Source organism: Lytechinus variegatus, chromosome 15, assembly GCF_018143015.1.
Source record: "Lytechinus variegatus isolate NC3 chromosome 15, Lvar_3.0, whole genome shotgun sequence".
NCBI classification, from domain to species: Eukaryota; Metazoa; Echinodermata; class Echinoidea; order Temnopleuroida; family Toxopneustidae; genus Lytechinus; species Lytechinus variegatus.
In genome coordinates, this window is record NC_054754.1 from 20,585,442 (window position 1) to 20,594,666 (window position 9,225).

The window sequence follows — 9,225 nt, forward strand, 5'->3', positions numbered from 1 at the left end:
AGCAGAGAAAGGGGGGGGGGGCTCGAGACGGAGGGGGGGGGGATGAGGGCAAGATGGGGAGAGAGAAAGAGCCAAAAACTAGGGAGAACGAGAGCGGAGTTAGAGACGGGTGGGGGGGTGGATGAGGGCGAGATGGGGGGAGAGAGAGCGCCAAGAACTAGGGAGAACGAGAGCAGAGTTAGAGACGGAGGGGGGGGGGTGAGGGCGAGATGGGGGGGGGGGAGAGAAAGAGTCAAAAACTAGGGAGAGCGGGAGATTGGGAGAGGGAGATCAATGCGAATGAAAGGCAAAGGGCAGGGGTCAACAGCCCGGTTCCATGACAAATGCTCCGCTGTGAATTCCACACACTTATAGAATGGCCAACTTCAACCCTGGTGGTTGTTTCATAGAGCTGTTCGTAAGTTAAGAACGACTTTAGGAACGACTGGTGATCCTTTCTTACGCGCTAAGCAATCACCAAATATAAAAGTGAACGTTATTTACCGCAAGAAAGGATCACCAGTCGTTCTTAACTTACGAACATCTTTATGAAATGGGCCCCTGGATTCAGCATTATACCCTGTCCTAAACCTAACCCTAAAAGGCCTAAACCTAAAAGAAAATCATATTGCCGACCTAACCCTATATCTTAGACGAAATAAAACCCGGAGCAATTGTCGCAGGATGAAATGTCGTGTCACCAACAGCCCGGTAGCTTAAAAAACAAACAAACTTTATCTCACGCTGACACACTATAGAGCCTTTCAAACATAAATTTTAGCAATCAACGTACTTGATCAACAATGTTATCATATCCCCCACTTAACTCGCCTGTGGCTGTTACCACCGAGTTCAACCGTTACAGCAATATCACATCATACCATCTATTATTCATCCAAAAACTAATCATTCCCAGAAATTAAGAGCAAAAACCGCCCTGAGGATGAAAATTCATTGATCGAACACTAATCAGTCAATCCATCTCCTTGTCCTCGCAGCCATTAAAAGCTTTAAGAATGGAATAATAGATGCGAGGTAGAAAGTTATAATCATGAAAGTGGCATAGCCATTGACGAGCCCGCCTCCCGCCCAATCACACTGAAGGTACCGACTACACACTAAGAAATGTTTGAATCCCAAACGAACCACTTGTACCAACCATTTTGAGGTGTAATCTTGCACCCTTAGTGGAAAAAAGGTGCCAAAATGCACCTGTTTATTATTATTTGCACCAAGAAATGCTCATTTTGCACCCTATATACGGTGCGGCTTTTCACCTTTTAATGTGCATAATACTCATTTTAAAAATGTGTAGATTTGAACTTTTTTTTCATGGTTCAACTCTGCACCCTTAACATAGCTATACTTTACCTTAAAGGTGCAAAAGTGCTATTGTACCAACCCCAATGGTTCAAATTCGAACCCCCTACATGTTTTTTCTTACTGTATACAATCTGACCGAAGTCATATCATTGGTAATAACGTAATAGAGTTTGGTCACCGGTTTGGAGTAGCTTTTCGCCGGTGTATCTTACCAAGCTCTTTTCTATACGCGGGGGGGGGGGGGGGGCGATTGCCCTCCACCTAAAAAAAAAGCTCAACCCCCACCCATTTTTTTTTACTACAAACATGACAAAGAAAAAAAATTGTAGACCCACCTATTTAATGTCTATAGATATCATATGGAGCTGCATGTTTGTCCCTTTGAAATTTGTAATTGGGAGAGAGAGATTAATGTGAGTGAAAAAGAAATGGACAGGGACCTATCCACGGAGGATTAGTCTATTGTTACTGGGGGTGCTGAGCATTGTCACAGCACCCCCAGTAACAATAGATAATCCTCCGTGTCCAGGCCCATATGGGAAGGGAGAGGGCAGGGGGCAGGCTTTTAAAAAGGAGAAAATATACCTACTCGGATCTTAATTTATTGAGACTGCATTTTCATTTTCCCCGGTAAAATTAATTTTTAACCTTTTCTTGCGAATGTATACAAGTGATAAAACATGTCAACTTTATACTTGTTAATGCAAGAAGCGGACCAGGGCCTCATCTCACAAAGAGTTACGATTGATCCAACTCTATTTAAATCCATTAGTGTCATTATTTTTTATTCTACGAAAAATTTGCACATTGTCCGTTTAATGCAAAGAGAAGCACAGTGAATTTTCAATAAAACAATGAATGCATGAATATACATCATAGTCAGAAAATATTTTGAACAAACAAGCATTTTAGATGTTGACTTTGCTGGCCGTCCATAGTTGTGATTGACTTGATCAATCGAAACTCTTTGTAAGACGGGGCCCAGAAATCAATTGAAAATGTTCAATTAATTACAAGAATTACATGACTTATGATTAATTTGGGGACCAGAAATTGGCATGCAATTGATTGCAACACTTTCTTGCAACGTCCCACTAACATTCAGATCCGATCAATTACAACTACATGGAAAGCAAGCAACGTCAACATTTAAAATTTTAAAATTTCTTACATCCATCGTTTTCTTGTATTTTTTTTACAAAAGACGTCACGCATTTTTTTTGTAGAAAAATTATGACATTGATGGATTTCCATACAGTTGAAGTTGAGCTGCGATTGATCCGATTTATTGCAACTATGGAAAGCCAGCAACGCCCACATCTAAAATGCATGTTTGTTCAAAATGTTTTCTTGACAATTTTGTGTGTTCGCCTATGTTTACAAAGGACATTTTGCAAATTTCCTGTAGAAAAGATTACGACACTGATGGATTTCCATAGAGGTACGATTGATGGATCAATCAATCGTAACTCTTTGTAAGACGGGGCCCTGACCTATCGTATTTCTTTGTAGGACCGGCGGCGCAGGGCCCAGGGGGCTGTTTCATAAAGCTGTTCGTAAGTTAAAAGCGACTTTTAGAACGACTGGAGATCCTTTCTTGGGCATGTTGGGGTAAATGATATACACAAAAATCTTCATTGGCGAGGGTTTTGCGCTTAAGAAAGTACCACCAGTCGTTCTTAAAGTCGCTCTTAACTTGCAAACAGCTTTATGAAACACCCCAAGATCTGTTTCAAATCGCAGTGGGCACGATTATGAATGATACTACTGCTACACCGTATCGTGTCTCATTTTTGTTTCGCTTTGTTTTATTATGTGTTGTTTGTTTGATATTCTGACTAATAGATCGCTGCTGTATACATGAATAATTGATTAGGAATTGAGTGGCTTTTTAGAAAGTTTGATGTTTTCATTCGGGAAAGTGGGAGATTTGATTTGCATGAACCTTATAATAATATGAACATTTGTAATGCGCCGGTATCCATCATAAACAGATGCTCATGGCGCAATAAAGAAAAGAAAAGAAAAAGAAAAAGAAAGGAAGGAAGAAAGAAAACCAACTAAAAAGAGGGGTAGAATAACAATTACCTGAAAGCTTGCGTGAATAACCAGGTTTTAAGAGAACTTTTGAAAGTGATGAGACAAGAAATATTGCGGATTTCTATTGGCAGTTTATTCCATAGGAAAGGCCCAGCATGTTGAAATGATCGATCCCCCATGAATTATACGGGAGTTGTATAGTGTTGGGGAGACGTAAACTGCATTTTTCATCCCAAAGCTTGTCATTTCTTTTCAAAAGCTGGAAGGATAACTTCAAAATATGGCGTAGGACACATCCAAAAGAGAAGACCTATACAGTATATGGAGGACGAAGGCAAAGGCGACTGACCTTGTACGCAGTAGGCGGCCAGCCGGCGGAAACCATTCAACCCTTATTTTTAAAGGGATGGAGGGGGTGGGGAACCGGCAAAGACGACTGACCTTGTACGCAGAAGACGGCCGGGGGAAGCCATGCAACCCTTTAAAGGGGAGGGGGGTGGGGGGGGGGAGACAGAGATTGGTCTATTGGTAGGAGGAGAGGAGAAAGGCAAAGAAGAGGAAGTAATCATTTTTTGAGGGCAGGAAAAAAAATTATCCCTTTTTTTCTAATTGAATAAATTAAGTAAAATTGATCAATGAAATTAATTAATGAACAGACATGATAATGATTGAAGAAAAAATATACACATTCAAACATTGATGAATGTATCGACAGAACAGCTCAATAAAATTTAATGAATAAAACTTTTGCAAAGCAGTGCAATTTTTGAAGAATTTTAGGCTGCAGCTATTTCATCAATGTTTTCTCTTCTCTCTTTCTCTCCCTCTCTCTCCTTTCTTTCTATCTATCACGGACTCTCTCCCAAAACGGTTCAATGACATTTGCTCCGGCGAGAATTGCTCCGCTCTATAGATTACACACAGTAATCGAATGACCAACTTTAATCGTACATGACTTTAACACTATACCCTACCCTATCATAAACCTAACATTAAATCTTATTGCAGCCCCATATAGGCCCCTACCCTAACCCTACATCTTAGACGAAATTAAGCCCGGAGGAATCGTCGCAGGAGCGAATGTCGGAGGTTTTATTGCGCTTTTGCTGTAACATCTCTCGAATTGCATGGCGCCCATGCAGGGGCAGATAAAACAAATTGTTGCGTGACCAGCCAACGACCTACCATCTGACAATGCGTAGAAATTCAGTCATGAAGCAGGCCTTTTAGACATGAGCCGCGGAATGGTTTTCAAAGTGGGAGGGGGAGGGGGCTTGCCATGCAAAAAATCACAATCATATGGTAATTTTTACGTTTTTGTACACAGTTTTGGACAAAGGGGGGGGGGGGGGGACTGAAGCACCCCCAGCCTCCCCGCTTCCGCGGCCCCTGTTAGAAGACCATTTCTATTCAGTGAGTTGTTAATCACTCTCGCTTACAGAGGCCGTTTTCATACTGAATTATTTCCTTTTTCAATCTTTTCATATTTACAATGATAGTTCAATATATACATATTAACAGACTACAACATTATTTTTAATTAATTCTTATAAGACATTAATACCATGAAATCGAAAGGGAAGGGAATGAATTAAAAAGTAGAGCTTGTAGGATGAAGGCAAGATGGCCCCTATTATAAGTACATTTTATGAATTAAAAGTAAGATAAAATAAAGAAATAAACAAAACAAAAACTCGCCTGGCTAGTGAAATGCTTATATTGTTTATTTTTTTACAAACATATTATTAAAAGGTAATGGTAATTGTTTATTGATAAACTTGTATATGAACTGTCCGAGTTGAAAAGAATATAAATCTTTAATCTTCAAGAATTTATTTCTCAAAAACAGAATACTTATATGTGCCTTGAATTCTGCATTATTTATAATACAAATCACTCTTTTTTTTAATATAAAAAGTCTATTATTTTGGAATTAGCTGCATTACCCCATGCAAAAAGTCCGTAATTCAAGGAAGGTAAAATTAACTCCGTTTGAAACCCTCTTAATTCTCAAAGTGGGTTGAGTACTCCGCTTTTAATCTAGCCTATAATCCAGGCGGAGGCTGCAGTTATTGTCTTTGCTGTTAAGGTGAACGCAAGCTAGATGTCTGATCTGGCAAAGACTACACATTTTAACACAGCCACAATGTGTAGTCTTTGCCAGATCAGACGTATCGCTTGCGTTCAGTGCAACAGCAAAGACAATAATTGCAGCATCCGCCTGGATTATAGGCTACATTGAATCAGGATCGAAATAATATAGAAGTTTCAAACTGTCCTCTAAAGTGGAGTAACTCCTTATGCACTGCAAAAATCTATTTAACTACAGCTTGGAATCTATATAGGCCTATGTCCACACCAGAGAAGTCTTGAAACAACACCATGTTTGGAATCAAACCGGTGCTGTTTCAATACTAATAGGTGTTGCATAAAATCTAGCTGGTGTTAGACTAATACCAAAATCGGTGTTAACACTTCTCTGGTGTGGACATAATAGATTCTGGGCTGGTGTTAAATTAACACCGGCGTTTTTGCAGTGTGGACTCTCGGAGTCACTCCACTTACAGGTTACTGAAATTCTTCGCTCTGATTGGCTATGACCACACCAGTAAATGAAAATCGCTTACAAGCTGCTTCGTTGAATGTTCCCCCGGTGGCGTGCATGCGGCTGTGACAGCTCGTGGTTTTCTCTGACATAGGTTTTAGGAAATGTTCTGTTTGATGTGGCGTGTGAAACCACCAATCGTTATTGCTTTCTCTTCCTCTCTTTAATTAGTTGATTTTTTTGCGGTTAAAAGCTACCGCTCAAAGCATATTATGATGCAAACTTATTCTCTGTTCCCCGTAAACCTTACCCGCGGGGGGTGTTTCATAAGGCTCTTCATAAGTTATAGCGACTTTGTGAAAAACTGCGACTGGTGATCCTTTCAAGTAAACTATACGAACCAAATTTTCATTGGTGTGGATTTATAGCTCATAAGAAAGGGTCATCAGTCGTTCCTATAGTCGCTCGTAAATTAGGAACAGCTTTATGAAACACCCATCAGGCCTCCCTCTCTGTTTAGAATCTGTTAGTAATCTCCCATTTCCAGCCTGAATATTTATCCTTATTATCTCCACTTCCTTCCCTCCATTCTTTCTGTACTCACTCCTTCTTTACCCTCTCAATGTATATCACGTAACCGTATCCATGTGCTCCCATCTCCCTCTTCTTCTCTCTCTCCCTCCTCCCTCCCTCCGTCCTCTCTCCAGTCTCCCTCCATCTCCTATAAGCCAGTTCGTAGCTCCGTTCTGCGCATGATCAAAAGATTCTACTCTACGCATGATCAGGGGAAGGTCATTTGTACTAAAGTGACATGGTGGTTTAAAATCTAATGAGATAAGCACCATCTTTTGAATTGTGGTTTTCATTCACATCCATAAAAACAACAATGCGTCCACGAACGACTGGTATTTTACACTTTGCCAAGTACATTGTGCAACATGATATGATATGCATTCAAAGTAGCAAACGAAATTACCTTGATAAAGTGTTCATTGGTGTGCTATCCTAGTCACCTGGTCTATTCAATTTCTTCATCCTGCTATGTAAGGAAAGCTTACGTAATGTCTTGCTTTGAAATCTGCCTATCTTAATCAAGGAAATGAAAGGTCATTTGACCAAAATTGTCCATGGGGAACTACGAACTGGTCTATTCTCCCTCATCATAACCTCCGACCCCTCTCTCTCTCCCATATGGGTCCGATTGCACGAAAGGGTCTAATAATAATAGTTTATACTCAATTTGTGAAAGGAGCTTCATACATCGCGTCATAACACTAGCGTACCTAAGGAGGAGAGGGACAGTCTACTCCCCCTGACGAGTCACAACCCATGCAAGGGACGTATCCCTGCCCCCCCCCATGACGAGGCACAACCCATGCAAGGACGAGTTCGATGAAGACTTTTTTTTTGCTTGTCATTTTTATTCTGGTACGTAACCCTATATTCGTGGTTGAAGACCTTTTTTTTACTTGTCAAATGTTTGGGCGGACGATTTTGCCTCACCTGTGAAAAATCCAAGGTACGCCACTGCGTCATAATAAATCGGCGACACGAAAGATGTTCCTTGCAAAGACCCTTCCGTGCTATCGGCCCCTGGTCTCTTTCTGTCAGTTCTCTCCTCCTACTCGGCAACACTGCCCATACCTTGCATCAGCTCTCCTGGCATTACATATATATTTCAGGAGAAGTGTATTTCCTGATCACCTGCTCTGCGTTATCAAACATTTTTTTTTTCTTCAAATCAAACCCTTACCAAATATCATCCCTTCCGATTTTTTTGGGTCTTTTCTCGGCATACATTTTGACGATGGAAACAGCTGCAGATTTCAGGGAACTTTGGTTGTCGTTAGTTGTTACACTATAGTCCCTAGCTGAAGAGTATCCCGATATTATCGCCAGCTTAACATGCTTAAGGCGCCGTCTAAGATTAGCCGCCTGCCTGGCTAAATAGCCCGCCAAAAAAGCTGACTTGATATGCAAATAGGCTGTAAAGGGGAAGATAACCCTGAAAATATTGTTGTGAAAATAGCAAAAAAAAAAAAAAATATTGTTGAAGTTTTGAGGAATATCCATTAAAGATTAAGAAATTAAGATATTAGAATTCTAGGTTTTGGATTTGTGACGTCTTGATCGAGCAGCTGTTCCATATGTCTTAAAATATAAAATCCAATTTCTTTTGTTTTAATGGATCATGAGGAGTTTTTTCTTTTTAGGAACGGGTGTGAAATGATGTGTCGATCGATATACTGAAGATGAAATGTATACCATTTTCAATTTTCTGAGAAAATAACATTTCTTTATTTTTACCATACGATATGTAGGAAAACTGCTCGTATATGACGTCATAAACCAAATAATTGAAATTCTAAATATTTTTTTTAGGGGGGGGGGTGGTTATCCTTCGATGGATTTTCCTCAAACCTTCGGCAATATTTTAAATTATTTTTTTCTGTTTTTTTTTACAATAAACTTTTTGTCAGGGTGAACTTAAGGCCTACGTAAGTATAGATAGTTATTATGTAAGTCTGTTTTAACTATTCGCTTAAGGAAAACGGTCTGAATGTGCAACCTAAAGTCCCCGACTTCAACTTGCTCACAATAGAAGGTCCCACTAAACAAATTAAAGTTGTATTCGCGCTAGTATTGTCTGAAGACACACTTGCTGGTAAGAGTTTCAATTAGGGTCTGTGCCTGCAGACTAGAGATAAATGTGTTTGCAATAATAATTTGTGTGCGAATCTTACTTAATCATCCGAATTGACGATAATTTGTCTTTTATTGAGTAATTATTTTGTAAAATGAATTATATATGGCTATAAAAAAGCATGGTGTTATACTATATACTACCATTTATGTGTAAGGATGCATACATCTGCCAAACCGACATCCAATTAGAAAAGCCCCAAACAAACAAACCAATGCAAAACAAAACACCCCCAAAAAGCACGTCGAAACCAGGGGGTGTGGTGGACCGGCCATTGACCCCCCTTCCCCGTGTAGGAGCTGCTGTTAACAGCCAACTTGTTTCGTATAATACTAACGTACTGTCACCGAAATAAAGATCTCTGGATGGTAATATGTATAGGGAAACAAGGAGAAATATCTTGTTGAAGGTTTCTTGAATCTAAGATTTGATCCTGAGGGGTATGAATGAATATGGATTTTGAAGAGGTGACCATCCTTTATCTACTCAGTCACTGGCACTTTTCACCGTATCTGGTTTCCGTCTGTGTATACCCCGGGGTCTGCGTATAGCCTTGGCATTGTATCGCTTTTCTTTGCTGAAGGGAGATGAAGGGGAGGGGCGTTTTTAAGGGTGAAGGAAGATTTTTTTTTTG